The sequence below is a fragment of the Felis catus genome, chromosome D1 (genome assembly GCF_018350175.1).
Source record: "Felis catus isolate Fca126 chromosome D1, F.catus_Fca126_mat1.0, whole genome shotgun sequence".
NCBI lineage: Eukaryota > Metazoa > Chordata > Mammalia > Carnivora > Felidae > Felis > Felis catus.
In genome coordinates, this window is record NC_058377.1 from 36,301,249 (window position 1) to 36,322,219 (window position 20,971).

The following is a 20,971-nucleotide window of genomic DNA, read 5'->3' on the forward strand; positions in this document are numbered from 1 at the left end:
ATTTCACAGTAGTACTTTTTGTAACACCTAATAGCTTTAGAAACAGTCAGGCTAAAAATAAGTTTCAGTCATTTGAGTTAAAACTTGGTTAAATATGTTCCATACACTGATCTGACTAGGGGAACAATTTTCCCAGTTCCAGACAGATTGTGTGTCAGATGGAATGATTTATAATATAGGTCCTTTAGCTTTTCAGTTTATGCTTGGTATTATTTATTTCTACTTGACCCTTATAAGTGAAAAGTTGCTTAGCTTAATTTTGTTCTACTATACCTACATGACTTTTTGGAAGTACTAAACAACAGTTCTCTAACTTTATTTTTTTTCTAATAAACTTCTTTGTAAAAGTCTCTGAAAGGTCTAAACACATGATGGAAATATTATAAATGATGTCCAGTTTAAAATTGAAGAAAATGTCAAGTGGTTCTTCATATTAGAACTTGTTCAATGAGGTTTTCTAACCTGTTTAGAAGTGAAAGTAAAGAAAATAAGATTTGTACATTCTACCCTTTCTAGCAGAGTAATAGGTGTTCCTGCAAAAAGATAACAGCAGGGAATCTTTCCTGTTGAGTAATATCAGTCAGAAAGTCAGATGATGGTTGGTACTATATGGTGTACAGGATGATGAAATGCATCAGGGTTTAAGGGCAGTGTTAGGAAAAATATAAAATGGGAGTTGATCAATCATATGAACGTTGAAATGCCTCAGGCTGATTTCCAGTAGTCTTCTTTTCCAAGTACAGGCCAAATAAAGAAATTGTATTATTTAACTGTGAATAAAAAAATACATTTGTTTGGTTTTGGTTTTGGTTTTCAGAAGACAGATTAACTGATACTTATAAGGGTAAGCCATTGGCTTAAAAATGAAGTTATTGCTAATGATACACAATTTTTCCAATGATTGAATAATTAAATCTCACAGTTCAGAATATACTAGATAATTTAAGAAATGCTTGGTAATTACAAGAAAACTGATTGGTGGCATTGGTAGTTTACATAATATGGCAGAGAGCTTTCTTCTACAATATTCATTGTTTCTTTCTTTCCACAATAATGAGTGTTTAACCTGATTGTGGTCTATGAAAGAAAAGGCTGTACTTAACAAGTTGCACCACATTTATGTGAGATCACATGACTATATTCCTGGCCAATGGAATATTCTTAGAAACATGAGATATAAGTTTGTAGGAAATCTACTTCAGAGACATTTACTGCATGCATTTTGCTCGCTTTTTTACCCTGTTTTTTACATTTTGCTGCTTGGCTCATGGGTGTGATGAGAAAGTATTCTTAATGGGTGGAGAGAACCAGGATTAACTTATTCCCAAGAAGATGCATGAAATGTGGGTTCTTGAGGACTCTGTGGATTCCAGTTCCATCCTTGCCCTGATCACTTAGCTCTATAATTTGTTTACAAAGAGAGAAAAAGGTTTTATATCTTGTTTCAAATACTCTTCTTTTCATCATTCGAATTTAATATTTCTACCTGAAGCAGAATTGAGCATATGGAAATTGTGAGGGGGTTTTTTTGGTTTTTTTTTGTTTTTTTTTTTTTGTTTTTTTGTGTGTGTATAACAAAGTCCCACAAATAAAGGAAAACTCAGGCTGGAAGCAGTTCATCTGAAAACAGAAGTGGAAAGGAGTATAGCTTTGCCAAGGAAGAATCTGTCTGTCTGCTGCCTGAAATCTATACTGCTGAAGGGTGCAGCTACTTTGCAATCTTAGAGAATTTAAAATATGTGTTGCATCTGGATACCAAATTGAAGCATACACAAAAACAGTGACAAAGAAAAGCAATCCTTAACAGGATGTGACTATTGCCCCAAATTTTCTTGCAAGAAGTTTTAATGAATATCTCTCTCACATAGAAAGACATAAGTAAAGTAGTAGCAAAGAACTGGCTAAAGCTGCCACCTTAGCACTGATGCCAAAAGGAAAATAGCAAGAAATGTAAAACTTAAAACTGCCTCTAAGCGAGATCTTTAACTGTGGTTACTTGTAAATATCTACTACGTTTTGGGTGGAATTATGTTGCCAAAGATAGGCCTGGTCAACGTAAGCTTGGATTTAAACCTCTGATTCAACCCTTCGAGCCTCAGCTTTGCACCAGCAGAGAGGAGCTGGTTAAAGTTGTTGAGATTTCAGAAGTGAATACTCTTTAATGGTAACTTCAGTTTTGCCTGTAGAGGTCAAAGACATGGGGACTACTTAGAAATGAGAGCCAGAAAATATAGCAGGAAATGAGCAAGATTATCTGCCCCCACAGAATAGGATCAGAAGCTTCCGGATGGATGTAAAAAATAAAATATATTACTACAAAAACAAATATTTCTATTTGTGCACAGCAAGCTGTGATCATATTTGTAGACAATGAATGCCAGTTACTTATCCTCTTTTCCAGGTGGCAGGTTTTTTTGACGTTATCTTATTTTTACCTTACCTTCACCCATCACACACTGGGCGGGATGGGTGTAGGGGAAAGCAGGGTTTTTTGCCCCTTAGAGGTCTCTGGACCATGAGAAACCACATTCACACTAATAAAAAGAAATGGCTGATATCCCCAAAACTCAGCTTTTAGTTGGAGGCAGAAACTGGATGAGACTTTATTGGTATTTCTCTCCTTTTAAAGCATACTGAGTATATGCTATAGTGTGTAAAAAAAAATGCAGCTCACAAATATTGGAGAAGCCAAAACGTAGGATTCTGTAAAAAAAAAAAAAAAAAAAAAGAAGTTCTACTGTTATACCTGTTCCTCATGTTTTCCATATTAATACAAAGTTCATCTGTTTATAGAACAGAAGTTCATCCATCTACATGTGACTAAGGCCATGTGACTGTCTTGGCCAAGTATCAGGTTTTATTTTTTTTAATTTTATTTTTATTTTTTTTTCAACGTTTATTTATTTTTGGGACAGAGAGAGACAGAGCATGAACAGGGGAGGGGCAGAGAGAGAGGGAGACACAGAATTGGAAACAGGCTCCAGGCTCTGAGCATCAGCCCAGAGCCCGACGCGGGGCTCGAACTCCCGGACCGCGAGATCGTGACCTGGCTGAAGTCGGATGCTTAACCGACTGCGTCACCCAGGCGCCCCCGTATCAGGTTTTATATTATGCAAAGATATCTATGAGACAGTAATGCAGTTTTTTTGTTTTGTTTTTTGTTTTTAGGTTTAAAGATCAACTGATGCTTACCTTTTCAAGCATCTCTATTTTTTTCTTCTTGATTCTTGAAATATAATCGTAATGGTAAGGACTTCATTTTGGACCATTAGGGTTAAGGCATATCCTAGAGATGGTGGAAAGCTACAATAAGTCCCTATGAAGGATGTCCAGTGTTTAACTAGGGAACTGATACAGCTTGAAACTTCTACCTCTGGGTGACAATTTTAATAGTTTCCCTATGCTCTGTTCCTTTACAAAAGCATTCACAATCTTATGTTTTCTCAAAATCTTCCATCATAAATAGTATTAATATAATTGTAAAGTAATGTAAGCATATTATTTGCACCCTAGTTCTTGAATTTCTAATTTAGTCCAATTAATTTTCATTCATTTTAAAACATACGGTGCCAGGTGTCAAAAACACAAACATAGTATTATCTGTAATACAAATACAAAAATACGAATATGGATTATCTATATAAAGACATACAGTGTAGTAAGAAATATAAATATGAGTAGAAAATTTCAATGAAATGAGTGCAGAGATAGACACACATTCTGGAACAGAGATGGCAGGCCCATCCTAAGGAAGTTTAACTCTGTTTTTGCCCTCTGCCTCCACATTGAATTGATGACCAAGTCCTGGTAACTCCACCACCTTAAAGTATCGATTATCTGCTCTTTCCTTACCTTGCTTACCAGTAATGCCATAGTTTCAGCCTTCATCACCAGGGATTCACATGTTTCTGAGCAGTTGTCCCCTAGCTTCTCATTCTCCACAATGTTTCCTTCGCTCCATCGTAAACAATAATAATCCATTATTATTATTATCGATAATATTGAATGTTTCGTTATTTTTAACATATACTCAATATTTTACTAACCAGAAGGCTTATTCTGTCTATTGAGCACAAATAGTTGACTATTTAAAGAGAAAAACCTGGAGAGTACCATTTACTTTTAACGATCACTTGATTTAAAAGGATATACTCCAGGGGTGCCTGGGTGACTCAGTCGGTTGAGCATCCGACACTGGATTTCAGCTCATGTCATGATCCTACAGTCATGGGCTCAAACCCCATGTTGAGTATAGAGTCTGTTTAAGATTCTCTCTGCTTCTGCGCCTCCCCCACTCGCATGTGTGCACGTGCTTTCTCTCTCTCTCTCTAAAATTAATGTATGTAATGATGTAATTCAAAAAATAAAAAAATAAAGTGATGTATTTTTAATTCTACAAAAGTATAAAATATAAATACTTCTCAAAAGTAACTACCAATTAATATTTATGCAATATTAACTAATCAGAATTTACTTACATAGCTGTGGTTTCAGAGTCAGAAATGTAGTACATATTTTGTTGAAAATAAGTTAATATTTCTTAGCATTACAGACAAATTTCTATACAGTAAAAACTCTAGATTGTTAATTAAATGATCATTTATATGACTATTTTGAAAGGCAATTTGAAATGTGTACAAAATTGTTAACTTTTGAATAAAAACTTCTGTCAACGTTATTCTCTTACTGTGTGATTGGAAAATAAAGGAAAAATTGCAAAGATTTAGATTAAAGTTCATTCACTGAAGCATTTTTATTGTAGTAAGAAATAGAAATATCAAAGCAGTTGATTGTTAAATAATTTAGGGTGCATTTGTACCTTGAAATACCAGACAGCCACTAAAAGTTATGATGAATAATAAAATTTATTATGCTATACACTGTATATTCACATTACTCAAAAAGATGTATAATGTATTTTTAAGTAAAAACAGTAGGTTATAAAACAGTATATATAGCATGACTCCAGGTTTATGAAATGTGTAAGTATATATATGTAGAGGTTAAACACAACTAATATATACTTAGGACTAACTCTGCAACTGATATTGAATTATGGGATTTATAAGCATCATCTTATTTATTTATGATATTAAGGTTATTAAAATTTGAAGATAGACACAATGACTCTCAGAGACTAAATTTCATGTACAAAATCACAAGACTGCCCAGTTAGTGGTAAAGTTGACACTGAAACTAAAACTAACTTAATGAGAAAGTCCACGCTTTTAACAAACCGACATGTTTGTATGCGCATAATGACTATGGAATGTAAAAAGCAAGCCTCAGAGAATACATAGAAAAATATTTCTGGAATAGTTTACCCAATAAAATGATCTCTACTAACTAGTGTAAAATCTGGAATTGTAGCCTTATATCTCATACCCACTTCAACCTCATTTCCCAAGAAAGTTAACAGTGTCAAGAAAGATTAGACACAGCCATAAAAGTCAGTGCTGGATGAGGGGATGATGGGAGGTTACATTGGTGAACTTAGATTATGCCTGAGAAAACAGTTTACGTATTCACTCGGCTACATATGAATATGTCTATAATGTTTCGAAATCAGTGAAAACAAAAATTGCTTAAAAGCAAGTGTAGGCAGGGGCGCCTGGGTGGCCCAGTCGGTTAAGCATCCAACTGCGGTTCAGGTCATGATCTCAGGATTTGTGAGTTTGAGCCCAGTGTTGAGCTCTGTGTTGATAGCTCTGAGCCTGGAGGCTGCTTCAGATTTGGTGTCTCCCTCTCTCTGCCCCTCCCCCACTCATGCTCTGCCTCTCTCAAAAATAAATGTTGAAAAAAATTAAAAATAAAAAGAAAGTGTACGAAATACAACAAATATTTAATTTGGTTTAAAACAGTGGCTCTGCTTAATTAGATTCTCCTGTTTTAATTGTTCTGTTAAGGTTTTGTCTACTCCCACCCTTAGTCATAAAAAAAAAAAAAAAAAAAAAGGAATCTGAGAGAGGGCACCAGGTGTTCATCAGGACTTCAGTATGTTCCTGGCTCATTTCATTTACTATTCCACAGCAAATGAAAGCTCAGGCAGTCCAGCCCCATTTTGCAGAAATTAAACAGGAAGGGCTGACTTTAATTGCTTTGCAAGTCTGTTGTTATTGAATGACTTGCATAGATGGGTTTGAAATTTATTGGCAAGCAGCTTGATTGTCAGAGCTTAATCTCCAGTTAACAGTTCCCTCTGACTCTGTTCTGCATTCAGCAGGGCTCCCTCAGCTCAGATGGAAATGCACAGAAACCCCCATTCTTTCAGGCTTTTCTAAGCAAAGAATGTCCCCAGTGCCAAGCCTATTTCGATATAATAGAAATGGCATTAAAAATCACTAAACTCATTTAACCCAGCACATTGTGTGTTTGTCTGTTCAGAATGATTTTTCAGTCACTTTTTACTCTATTTGGTGTAAGAAAAGAGCATTGAAGCCCATATGTTCCCACAGTTGCATAGCTGAGATGAAGCTGCTGAAAAAAAGGTAACAAGCAGGGAAATGTTTTGTCGAAAACCATAATGCACTTCTGGGAATATTCCACAGAAATACACACCCAGGGATAAAAATTAGTACCCAGAATATTCCACTCCAGTTAACTGTTCAACCTATATATTGCTAAATTGTTCTGATATGAAATTTTAAAAATAAGAGAAGAAGAAAGAACTTCTATGAAGAAAGTGAATTTGAAATATAGCTAGGAAATTGTAAGGACATGGAAAATTACATATATATACGTTTATATGCATATATATGTGTGTATATGTATTTCTGACTATATATATAGCCAGAAAAAAAAGTTTTTAAATCTTTTTCAATGTTTACTTATTTTGAGAGAGAGAGAGACAGACAGAGTATGAGTGGAGTAGGGGCAGAGAGAGAGGGAGACACAGAATCTGAAGCAGGCTCCAGGTTCTGAGCTATCAGCACAGAGCCTGATGTGGGGCTCGAACTCACAAACTGTGAGATCATGACCTGAGCCGAAATCAGATGTTTAACCAACTGAGCTACCCAGGTGTCCCTATAGTCAGAAAAATTTTTAAAAAACACCAGGAAACTCTTCCACGTACTAAGAACCATTAAGTTGTAAATAAAAATACACTGTGAAGGAAAATACAAGCATTATATCCATAATAGTCCCTTGGATAGCTCCTTTCCTTTAGGTGGATACAGGTAATCAGTCATCTCATTTTAACTGTATCTTTCAAAGTTTCAAAGTAAAAAAAATACATATATATATATATATAAATACAAATTATAATATATATATTTATTTTAAAATACATTTATTTTAAATATATTTATTATTAAATATATTATTTATATTTAATAATAAATATTATAAATTATTAAATATATTAAATATATTTATTTTAAAAATATGTATATTATCATTTGTATATTCTACCTATCTAATATCATGAAAATTACTAAGAATCTCTGAAATCTGCCATAGAAAATTTGGGTGACTCCAGAGTGTTATGGAATCTGGTCTAGCATAATTTAAGAAACCAGCAGGCAAGAAGGAACCAGATAACAAAAAAAATTTGGAAAGAAAGAAGAGAACTACACAGGTAAAAGCCCTAATTATGTAGCCAGTGGTCGTATCCTGTTGTTTCATTTATTAATACTTGAGTATTTTTTTTCTGCTGTCCCCTGGTAATTACCACTTATACCATTTGCCCTTTGCTAGTACAGGCAATACAACATTTATGTTAAAATATTTATTTATTCGAGCATACTTGACATACAATGTGACATTAGTTTCAAGTGTACAACATAGTAATTTGATAAGTTTATACATATATGCTATGTTCACCATAAATGGAGCTATATCTGTCACCAAACAACACTATTATACTATCATTGACATATTCTTTATGCTGTTCCTTTTATTCCCACGACTGATTTATTCCATAACTGGAAGCCTGTATCTTCTTCTCCCGTTCACCTACTTTGCCCATTCCCCTCACTCCCGCCCCTCTGGCAACCATCAGTTTGTGCTCTGTATTTATAGGTCTGATTCTGTTTTTTGTTTGCTTATTCATTTGTTTTTTTTATATTCCACATATGAGTGAAATCATATGGTATTTATCTTTCTTGGTCTGATTCATTTCACTTAGCATAATATCTTCTAGTGGCACATCAAAATAATTACTTAACTTTAATGATCTATCAAAACTCAAGATCAAAGATAGATACCTCAAAGTAAGCACGTTGAGAGAGCTAACATTGTTTTAGATTATATTTTAAGTAACTAGTAATGGCTTCTGATTTTTGATATTACAAAATAAATGAGAAAGAGAGAGAGAGAGAAGAAGGAATGGTAGCAGAAATGAAAAGGAGAGATGAAAATGTGAGAAAAGAAGAAAAGGAAAGGGAAAGAAGAAAGAAAAGAAGAATGAAAGAAAGCAAAAGAAAATAAAAGAAAAAATGAGAGACAGAAGGAAAAACAATGAAAGAAGGAAGGAAAGGAAGTAAAAGTTGAAATGATATAGGTCATCCCTATTCACTGTAGGATTATTTGTAGTATTAAAGACTATTGTGACTCAAATATACATAAATAGAGTACTGGGTGAAAATGTTGTATTATTTCTTATACAGTGATATAGATTATAAAGAAAAATAAAGCAATCTTTCTTTAATTAAAAAAAAAATCTTTCCTTGTAACAAGTGACCTTCATATACTGTTGCATTAAAAAAAAAAAAAAAAAGTTTTGTTCAAAGAGTGTTTATCCCATACTGACATAAAGGAGGAAAGAATATGAACATATATTTATTTTGTACTTATTTAAAAATTTGTTTAATCTTTATTTATTTTTGAGAGGGAGACAGAGTGAGAGCAGGGGAGGAACAGAGAGGGAGACACAGAATCCGAAGCAGGCTCCAGGCTCTAGGCTGTCAGCCCAGAGCCCGATGTGAGGCTCAAACTCACAAACCATGAGATCATGACCTGAGCTGAAGTTGGCCACTTAACCAACGGAGCCACCCAGGCACCCCCATATTTTTATATTTATTTAATTTTATATTTATTTATTTATTTATTTAAATTAAAGCTAAAAGATATATTTCTGATATAGATAAAGCATTAGGAAAGACATGCCAGAAATAACAATGTGAATGTACACTTTTATATAGCTTGAATTTTATGATTTTGTAAATATATCAAATAATTAAAGAACAAGAATTAGAAATAATAAAAAAAACAACTCTAAAAACTAATAGAAAAAAATCATAAAATGAAATAATTTTAGCTACATATCAAATTGAAACCTAACTTCACAAATAATTACCTCAAACATTTTTAAAGGATAGGATTTTGATTGCACATTTATGGTGTGATAATTTAAGAATAATAAATAAGTTGTAAAGGTATAACAAACTGCACCTAGTAACTTTATTGTTCGTTTTAACACTGGTATTTCTATTTTGTAACTATAAGAGGTATATTGAAGGACAACATAAATATTTAATTATGTTAAATATTGTTCAGAACTGATCATTACTAGAGATTGATTTCAGGTGTAACAGTATGAAGAGTTCTGTTGACCTGCTTCCCAAGGAAATTAGTGAAAATGATTTTTTAAAAAGAATTCAAAGCCTCTGTAAGTGTTCCTAAGGACAAATAGTAAATGAAGGAATATATATGCAAGAAAATCTATAAAAATTCAGTAAGAAGTGTAAAAGTCTGTGGTATTGAACCAGTACTACTTCCCCATCCTCTCAGCTCATTGAGGTGGAGACTCCACTCCAGATGCTGCAGCAAATAACACATCCAGTCTTCACTTCTCAGTTCCCAGCTATAAAGCACTCTTCTTCAGGGGAACACGATTTCAGCACTTCATATTGTGGCCTCATTAACCTGTTGCTGAGGCTATGCTCCTGACAAGTACAATTAAGAGGTGGGGGCTTCCTTCTAATTAACTCTCACTCTTCACTGTCTCTACCTTGAACAAGACACATTGAGAATACTGGGATCCCAATGACACTTGCCTGACTCATGAGGGGGTGGTTCAACGCCAGGAGAGCCAAGGTCAAACCCTTAGGCTTCTGCCCTCCTCTACCAACTATTCAGCTCCAAGAGTCATTGAAGAGAAGTTTCCCATTATCCCCACCTTCAACTCCTAACCCCTGACTCAGAAATTTTTTGGCAAGAAGGGGACAAAAGAGAAGCAGGCCATAAAATGCAAAACTCCTAATTTCATTCCAAAGGAACTGATTTCATTTGCAGTAGAGCTTGGACATGTTTAAGCCTACGGGTACTGTTAAGAACAGTGGAGAATGTGAAAGGTAATTGGGAAAAAAAATCCATGACTCTAATAAAGACATGTCTTACAGTATAGGATGGATAGTCTGTAGGAGGGAAGTAGAACTGAGCTAGCTAGGAAGAAACCTCCTGGCATGGAACAAACATCAAAGAATGACCTCAGAAACAATTCCTTCAGAGAATCCACACTTTGATTGGATTAGCTTGTAGAAGAATTTATTTCCCAGGTCATTATTGAAAACAATGGAGCAGTCTGCTAGTAATTAGTGGAGTTTAACAGCTGGGTATGATAAGAGAAAGAGTGGAAAAGACCCCCACCAGTATCAAAGTCACCCCAAGGTAACCTTGGCATACCTATGGCTGCTCCTCCATTATAGCAATATGAGACTTAACACTGTTGGAGAAGGAAGATAGACTTCAATAACAGAATCCAGCTATTCATTAGATAAGCAAACAAAAATGAAAATAAACACAAAAATAAGAGAATAATAAGCCTCATGGATAAGGGAACAACTGAGATTTACTCTAACATATTACATAGAATGTTTAGATTTCAATAACAAAATTAAGATATATATATATAGATAGATAGATGTGTGTGTGTATGCATCTATATACACATATATATATAGGTATACATATATATATATATATATATACATATATATATATCAGACATAGAAAAAGTAATAGAAAATAAAAATATAATATAATAAAATATAAATAAAAATATAATATAAATAAAATATAATAAAAAATATAGGAAAGAAACTCCCAAATAATTTGCAGAAATGTCAGATTTAATAGAAAAATATCTGAGTAGCCATTATGAATATGTTCATGGAACAGAAGGAAACCATGATTAGAAAATAAAGGAAGGTTTTATAGCCACAGTGCTTCAAGTAGACACTATCAATAAAATAGAAGTTATAAAAAACTCAAAGGAAATTGTGGAGTTGAAAAGTAAACAGATAAAAATTCATTAGAGAGTCTCAATAGTAGATTTGAACTGGAAGAAGAAATAATTAGAAACTGGAGGATATTGACAGAAATTATGCAAGTCAAAGAACAGAAGGGGAAAAATGAAGAAAAATTAACAAATACCCAGAGAAATGTAGGATACTATTAAAATACTGGTATACATGTAATGAGAGTACATTAGAATAAAAGGAGACAAAGGAGAAGAAAAAAAACATTCAAACAAAAATAATGGCTGAAAAAGTTTTCAAATTTATTAAAATTTGTTGAAAGAAATAACTTACATATGTAGGGAGTTCAAAAAACTCCAAATAGCATAAATGAAGAGGCCCACTAACCAACATATAATTAAAATGCTGAAAGTTAAAGACAAAACAAGCAAGTCTGGAAAGCAGTAAGAGAAAAATAATGTACCACTCAAAAGGGGAAACGCAATAACATTAAGAGCTAACTTTGCAGACCAAAAAAAAAAAAAAACAAAAAAACAAAAAAAAAACACAAGGATGCCAGAGGGTCATGGGATATAATATTAAAAGTGCTCAGAGAACAACCAACCAACCAACCAAACAAAAGACCTTTCTACCAATTCCTTCATCCAGTAAAGTTTATCAAAACTGAAGGGTGCCTGGGTGCCTCAATCAGTTTAGTGTCTGACTTCAGTTCAGGTCATGGTCTCACAGTTTGTGGGTTCGGGCCCCATATGCGTCTTTGTGCTGACCGCACAGAGCCTGTTTCGGATTTTGTATCCCTCTCTCTCTCTCTGCCCTTCCCCTGCTCCCTCTCTCTCTCTCTATCACTCTCAAAATAAACAAACATTAAAAAAAATTAAACTGAAGGGAAAATACTTTTCCAGATAAACAGACACTATGTGAAATTGTTGCTAGTTGACCTGCTATACAAGAAATACTAAAAGAATTTCTTCTATATGAAGGAGAATGACCACAAACAGTAATACCAATCCACATGAAGAAACAAAAAGGGCCAGTAAAGTTAATTATGAAATTATAAAAGACACAAAAATGTCTGTTTTTTTTTTCTTTTCTTAACTCATTTAAAAATAATTGTAGGGGCACCTGGGTGGCTCAGTTGATTAAAATCTGACTCTTGATTTCAGCTCAGGTCATGATCTCACGGTTTGTGAGTTCGAGCCTCACATCAGACTCTGTGCTGACAGCATGGAGCCTGTTTAGGAATGTCTCTTTCCTTCTCCCTCCTTCCCTCCCTCCCCCCTCAAAATAAATAAATAAAATTTTTAAAAAAAAGTCCATTCTAAAAAAGAATAATAATATTTGTATACAGACTTCTGGGGGAAGATGACAGAGTAAGAGGACCCTAAGCTCACCTCCCCTCGTTAATGCAAGTAGATAACGCCCACATCAGTGTAAATAACCCAGAAAATGTGCAAAGATTGGGAGAACAGACTCTCCACAGAGAAATTTATAGAAGACACATGGAAGAGGATAGGAAAGGTAGAGATGTGGACGGGAGCAAAACAAACTCATAGGACTGTCTGTGAGAGGGAGGAATACTGCAGGCATGGACAAGGGAGAGGATCAGACCCTCACACCAAGCCCCAGGCATGGGGAAACCACATGAAACCAGTGGGGCATAATTTCAAGAGTTCTTAAATCAGTGGGACTTAACACTTGGAATTTTAAAAGTCAGCGGGCCCAGCTCTGGGAGAGCCAGGAGAGTGAGAGGAAACTGAGTCCCCAACCTTAAAAAGACAGCATGAAAAACAACCCATAGAGATACAGCACAGAAACAGCAGTGTGAAAAACACCTGGGATATATAGGAGGGAGATTTGTTTTTGTTTACTAATCTCAGCGCATGTGCTGAAGGGGCAGATATCATTGGGACACATCTCCAGAAACAAAGGAGCTGGTGGGCACAACTTCTCTTCCCCACCCCCCAGCCTACATACACAGATACCCATGTAAACCAGTGCAGCACCAACACTGCCTACCTAATTTGTTAACAGTGAACCCCAACTCCACACACTTTGGCAGATCCACCCCCTCCAACCCAGATGGCATTGGCAGTTTTGGGTGGCTGCAAGACCCTCTCACAGCTGACTAATGTGGACCTTGCTGGCACTGAGCACCCCACTGCTGCATTGTCTGGTGGCCCTACACACTCATGCTTTGGTGGACCCACCTCCCCCAACCCTACAGTAGGAGTTTTAAAAAATGGTTCCAGGTCCCATCCCACAGGTTACCTGAGCATATCTTGCTAACACCACATGTCCTGCCAATATGCCCTTGGCCAGAGCCCATCCAAAATTGTGCCACAGCCTGGCACTGTGCAAGCAGCCCAACAGCATCCAGCAGCACTCCAAGGTGACTTCTGACCCAGGGAGAGGGGACGATAACCACACACACCAATCCAACTGCAGTCCCAGCAATAGGCTGAGGGTAGACATCTGTTCTGACTGAAGTCTCCACCCACCAAAGAAAACTTCTCATGGAACAACACAGGGAAAGCACCCTCCAGTTTAGTGCTACTGTATCTCTGGTCAGACTCAATTCCTGGTCAGACTCAATACAAGCACAAGGTGGCCCCTGACCAAATACCTGGTCAGACTCAATTCAAGCACAAGGTGGCCCCAGACTAGCTCACTAGCAGGGACCAAATCTTGCCCACAACAAGCAAGGTGAATCATTGAATATGACTGAACTGAAGGCAAAAACAGCTCAACCAGAACAGTAGGGAACATGCAACACACATAGGAGGCACCCTAAAGCACTAGGTTCTGGTGAACTGGGAACATGGCACTGCAGGGTGCCATAGGACCTCTCCTTCATAAACCTACTACTTTCAAGAGCAGGAGACAGAGGTGAGTTTCTTAACATATAAAAGTAGAGTTATACAAAATAAAAAAAACAGAGAAATATGCCCCAAATGAAAGAAGGACCAAATCATGGCAAGAGATCTAAATGAAACAGAGCTAAGTAATATGCCTGAGAGAGAATTTAAAGCAAGGTTGTAAAGGTATGGAACTTGAGAAAAGAGTGGAGGACATAAAAAAGAAGCAATGAGAGATGAAAAACACAATAACTGAAATTAAAAGCACACTAAAGGGAATAACAGTGGACTAGAGGCAGCAGAACAGATCAGCAACCTGGAAGAGAGAGTAATGGAGAGAAATCAAGCTGAACAAGAGACAGAAAAATAAAAATTAAAAAATGAGAATAGGTTAAGAGAACTCAGTGACTCAACTAAGTATAATAACTAGGAGAAGAAAGAAAAGGGGGCAGAAAATTTATTTGAAGAAATAATAACTGAATACTTTCTGAATCTGAGGAAGCGAACACAAATCTAGTTCTAGGAAGCACAGCGAGCTTCCCACAAAATCAACCCAAGGGTGTCCACACTAAGATTCAGCAATCACAGAAGCAAAATGTACTGATAAAGAGAGAATTTTCAAAGCAACAAGAGAAAAAAAAACCCCAAAAACAAAAAACAAAAAACAGTTTCATACAGGGGAATCTCAATAAGGCTATCAGAAGATTTTTCAACAGAAACTTTGCAGGCCAGAAGGGAGTAGTGTGATATATTCAAAGTGCTGAAGGAGAAAAAACCCACAGCCTACTTACTCTATCCAGTAAGACTATGATTAATGATGGAAAGATAAAGACTTCCTCATTCAAACAAAAGTTAAAGAAATTCACAAAAGCCCTACAAAAAATGTTAAACCGTACTCTCTCAGTGGAAAGAGAAGAACATAAGAGTTTAAAAAGTAGGAAGCACAAAAGTAGTAAACACAACTGTATCTATCAAATTCAGTCAAGGGGTGCACCTGGGTGGCTCAGTTAGTTGGGTGTCTGACTTCAGCTCAGGTCATCATCTCCTGGTTCATGAGTTTGAGTCCCTCATCGAGCTCTGTGATGGCAGTTCAGAGCCCAGAGCCCGCTTTGGATACTGTGTCTCCTTCTCTCTTTGCCCTTCCCCTGTTCATTCTCTCTCTCTCTCTCAAAAATAAATAAACCTTAAAAAAAATTGGTCAAGAGATTCACTTAATAAAAGAATGTAAAGTATGACACCATATACCACAAACGTGGGGGGAAAGGAGTAAAGAATGGGCTCAAACTTAAATGACCATTAAATTAATATAGATGGCTATATGCATAAGATGTTATAACTTATACATCTTATATACAAACCTAATGGTAACCACAAATCAAAATTTCAGTAATAGATATGCAAAAAATAAAGAGAAAGAAATTCAAGTATATCACTAAGGAAAGTGAGCAAACTAAGAATAGACAGTAAGAAAAGAAGTGAAGAGAGAAAAACTACAAAAACAACCATAAAACAAGTAACAAAACAGCAGTAAGTACATACCTAACAATAATTACTTTGGATGTAAATGGACTAAATGTTCAAATCAAAAGGCATATGGTAGTGGAATGGATAAAAAGTCAAGACCCATCTATAGTGCTGCCTACAAGAGACTCAGTTCAGACCTAAAGACACATGCAGATTGAAAGTGAAGAGGTGGAAAGCACTTATGCAAATGCAAGTGAAAGAAAAACGGGTAACAATACTTTTATCAGACAAAACAGGCTTTAAAATAAAAGTTATAACAGGAGACAAAGAAGGATATTCTATACTCATAAAGGGAACAATCCTACAAAAAGATGTAATAATTGTAAATGTGTATGCATCCAACATTGAGACACCCAAATATATAAAGCAGCTAACAAACAAAACAAGAAATAATCGATAGTAATATAACAATTTTTACACCCCTAACTTTTACACATCTAACCCCCTAATACAGCAGAATACACATGTACTTTTCAAGTGCACATGGAACATTCTCCAGATTAGATCATATATTAGGCCGCAAGACTAGTCTCAACAAATTCAAAAAGATTGAAGTCATACCATGCATTTTTCTCAACCACAATGCTATGAAACTAGAAATGAACCACAAGAAAAAATCTGAAAGAAACACAAATACATGGAGGTTAAATAATATGCTATTAAACAATGAATAGGTCAATCAAATAATCCAAGAAGAAACAAACAACAACAAAATACATGGAAACAAGTGAAAATGAAAACATAACAGTCCAGAATCTTTGAGATACCTAAAAAGCCATTTTAAAGGGGAGGTTTATAGCAGTACAGGCCCACTGTAAGCAAGAAAAATCTCAACTAACCACCCTAACCTTACATCTAAAGGAGCTAGAAAAATAGGGGCGCCTGGGTGGCTCAGTCGGTTGAGCGTCTGACTTCAGCTCAGGTCACGATCTCGCGGTCCGCGAGTTTGAGCCCCGCGTTGGGCTCTGGGCTGATAGCTCGGAGTCTGGAGCTTGCTTCTGATTCTGTGTCTCCCTCTCTCTCTGCCCCTCCCCCGTTCATGCTGTGTCTCTCTCTGTCTCAAAAATAAATAAACGTTAAAAAAAAAATTAAAGGAGCTAGAAAAATAAGAACAAACAACCCAAAAGAGTAAAAGAAAGGAAGTCATAAAGATTGAAGCAGAATAATCAAAATGGTAACTAAAAAATAATAGAACAGATCAAATGAAATAAGGAGCTGGTTCTTTGAAGAAATCAGTAACATTGATAAACCTGCAGTCAGCTTCATAAATAGACAAATAAAAACAAGAGAGAAAGATGATGCAAATAAACTAAACGAGATTAAATAATAACTGACACTACAGAAATGCAAAAGATTATGAGAAAATATTATGAAAAATTATATGCCAACAAATTAAACAATGGATAAATTCATAGAAACACACAACCTCCCAAAACCGAATCATGAAAAATGCAAAATTTGAACATATTGATTGCCAGCAATGAAATTGAGTCAGTGATCAAAAGTTTCCAACAAACAAAAGCCCAGGATCCGCAGACTTCACAGGTGAATTCTATCAATTCTTCTATTCTTCTCAAACTATTCCAAAAAAATAGAAGAGGAAGTAAAGCTTCCAAATTAATTCACAAAGAGCATTACCCTGATATCAAAACCAAATAAAGTCACTACAAAAAAAAAGAGAAAACTATAAGCCAATACCTCTAATAAACATAGATGCAAAAATCATCAACAAAATATTAGCAATCCAAATCTGAAAATGCACTTAAAAAATTGCTATGGTCAAGTGAGATTTATTCTGGGAATGTAGGAGTGGTTCAATATTCACAAATCAATCAACATGATATCTCACATCAATACAAGAAAGAATAAAAACCATATGATCATTTCAATTGATGCAGAAAAAGTATTTGTTGTGATAAGGGAAATAAAACATTTACAATATGCCATATATTTTATAATTCCATTTATATCAACATACTAGAATGTATACTATCCCATTTATGTGAAATGTCCAGAGTCCAAAAAAATAATATGTAGGGGGTAGTGTAGGGGGCAAGGAATAACCACTAACAGGTATGGAGTTTCTTTTGGAGGATATTAAAAACATAAAATTAGGTGACAGTCACAGTTGTACAACCTTGTGACTACTGCCCCAAATCCTTAATTGAATATTTTTAGTAAAGAATATTTTATGTGATTATATATCAAAAAATTCTCAGGAAAAAGGTAATTGATGGTTTAAGCAATAATAGACTATTAAAGAATGCATTGTGGGTTTATAATATATGTAAAAGTAAAAGGCATGAAACCATAAAATCTAGGAGATGATAAATGGAAGTATACTATTGCAAGATTCTTAGTCTATATCTGAAGTGATATAAAATCGCTTGAGGCAGATTTTTAAATAAATAAGTCTAAACTTTATACTATGGAACCTAACAGAAGTACTATAATAGTAAAAGAAAGTGTTATAACAAATAAGCTAATAGACAATGCTAAATCATTTAAAAATTGAGTAATCTAAAAATTATTCAATAAATCTGAAAGAAGGTAGGGAAAAAGGATAATGAAATAAAAACAGATGGGAAAAGAAGAAAACAAACACCAAATGATAGACTTAAACCTAATATTAATGATCACTTTAAATATATATCATTTAAGCACTGCAATTAAAAGACAGATTTTTTATTGGATCAAAGAGCCAGACCCAAATCTGTGCTGCCACAGGATATATATATGTTAAATATAATGACACAGATATGGGAAAAATGGTAGGATGAGGAAAGATCTCACTGATTTATATAACTGGTGGACAAATTCAGCAATATACAGATGTCTTGAATAACACTATCAAACAATTTGATCTGATTGACATTTATAGACCATTGCACTTATGGATAGCAAAATACACCTTTTGGGGGGCATACAGAACATTTCTGAGTCAAAATGTAATTGAATAAGTTTAGCAGTTTAAAGTCATAAAAAATATATTCTTAAGAGCATAATGAAATTAAATTAGAAACAATAACAAAGAGTTCTCTAAAAAGTCTCCCAATATTTGGAAACTAAATAATACACTTTAAAATAGCCCATAGATCAAAGAAGAAATAGAAAGGATTTTTTCTTAACTAAATGAAAATTAAAAGACAAAAACAAGAATCTCAAAATGTATTAAGACATATATGGAAATAAATTCAAGAATGAGCAGAAAAAAATGGGATGCATTGCAGTTGTACACAGTAAACTCCTACCACATGAGTGAACTTCTATATACACATGAAGTATTGTTCACAGAATATGTAGCAAATTCCACTTTGAAAAGTGGAAATATAGGTCCTTAAAAGCAAAAAATAACTTTTCATTACAGTAAAATCTTGATTTGCGAGCATGATTCTTTCTAGAAAAATGCTTGTAATCCAAAGCATTCATATATCAAAGTGAATTTCAAAAACCATTGGCTCAGTTTGGCATCACATGCTACTCATATTGCAAGACATTGTTCATTTATTAAGTTAAAATTTATTAGAAATGTTTGCTCATCTTGCAGAACACTCACAGAACAAGTTACTCCCAACCCAGGGTTTTACTGTATTTACATTTCATATTCCACAGAAGTGTATCTGTTACTGCAATGTTTCATAGCGACTGGAAGTATTACTTTCCTACTCAACAGCTTACATGTAACTGAGTACCCTAACTAATACTCATTTAATTTATTGATTTAATTTATTGATTTATTGATTTTACATTTTCTTCCCCAATATATGGAGTTTATTGTCAAATTTGTTTCTATACAACACCCAGTGCTCATCCCAAAAGGTGCCCTCCTCAATACCTATCACCCATCCTCCCCTCCCTCCCACCCCCCATCAACCCTCAGTTTGTTCTCAGTTTTTAAGAGTCTCTTATGCTTTGGTTCTCTTCCACTCAAACCTCTTTTTTTTTTCCCCCTTCCCTCCCCCATAGGTTTCTGTTAAGTTTCTCAGGATCCACATAAGAGTGAAAACATATGGTATCTGTCTTTCTCTGTATGGCTTATTTCACTTAGCATCACACTCTCCAGTTCCATCGATGTTGCTACAAAAGGCCATATTTCATTCTTCTCATTGCCACGTAGTACTCCATTGTGTATATAAACCACAATTTCTTTATCCATTCATCCGTTGATGGACATTTAGGCTCTTTCCATAATGTGGCTATTGTTGAGAGTGCTGCTATAAACATTGGGGTACAAGTGCCCTTATGCATAAGTACTCCTATATCCCTTGGGTAAATTCCTAGCAGGGCTATTGCTGGGTCATAGGGTAGATCTATTTTTAATTTTCTGAGGAAACTCCACACTGTTTTCCAGAGTGGCTGCACCAATTTGCATTCCCACCAACAGTGCAAGAGGTTTCTTGTTTCTCCACATCCTCTCCAGCATCTATAGTCTCCTGATTTGTTCATTTTGGCCACTCTGACTGGCATGAGGTGATATCTGAGTGTGGTTTTGATTTGTATTTCCCTGATGAGGAGCGACATTGAGCATCTTTTCATGTGCCTGTTGGCCATCTGGATGTCTTCTTTAGAGAAGTGTCTATTCATGTTTTCTGCCCATTTCTTCACTGGAGTATTTGTTTTTTGGGTGTGGATTTTGGTGAGCTCTTTATAGATTTTGGATACTAGCCCTTTGTCTGATATGTCATTTGCAAATATCTTTTCCCATTCCGTTGGTTGCCTTTTAGTTTTGTTGGTTGTTTCCTTTGCTGTGCAGAAGCTTTTTATCTTCATAAGGTCCCAGTAGTTCATTTTTGCTTGTAATTCCCTTGCCTTTGGAGATGTGTCAAGTAAGAAACTGCTACGGCTGAGGTCAGAGAGGTCTTTTCCTGCTTTCTCCTCTAGGGTTTTGATGGTTTCCTGTCTCACATTCAGGTCCTTTATCCATTTTGAGTTTATTTTTGTGAATGGTGTGAGAAAGTGGTCTAGTTTCAACCTTCTGCACGTTGCTATCCAGTTCTCCCAGCACCATTTGGTAAAGAGACTGTCTTTTTTCCATTGGATGTTCTTTCCTGCTTTGTCAAAGATGAGTTGGCCATACGTTTGTGGGTCTAGTTCTGGGGTTTCTATTCTATTCCATTGGTCTATGTGTCTGTTTTTGTGCCAATACCATGCTGTCTTGATGATTACAGCTTTTAGTAGAGGCTAAAGTCTGGGATTGTGATGCCTCCTGCTTTGGTCTTCTGCTTCAAAATTACTTTGGCTATTCAGGGTCTTTTGTGGTTCCATATGAATTTTAGGATTGGTTGTTCTAGCTTCGAGAAGAATGCTGGTGCAATTTTTATTGGGATTGCATTGAATGTGTAGATAGCTTTGGGTAGTATTGACATTTTGACAATATTTATTCTTCCAATCCAC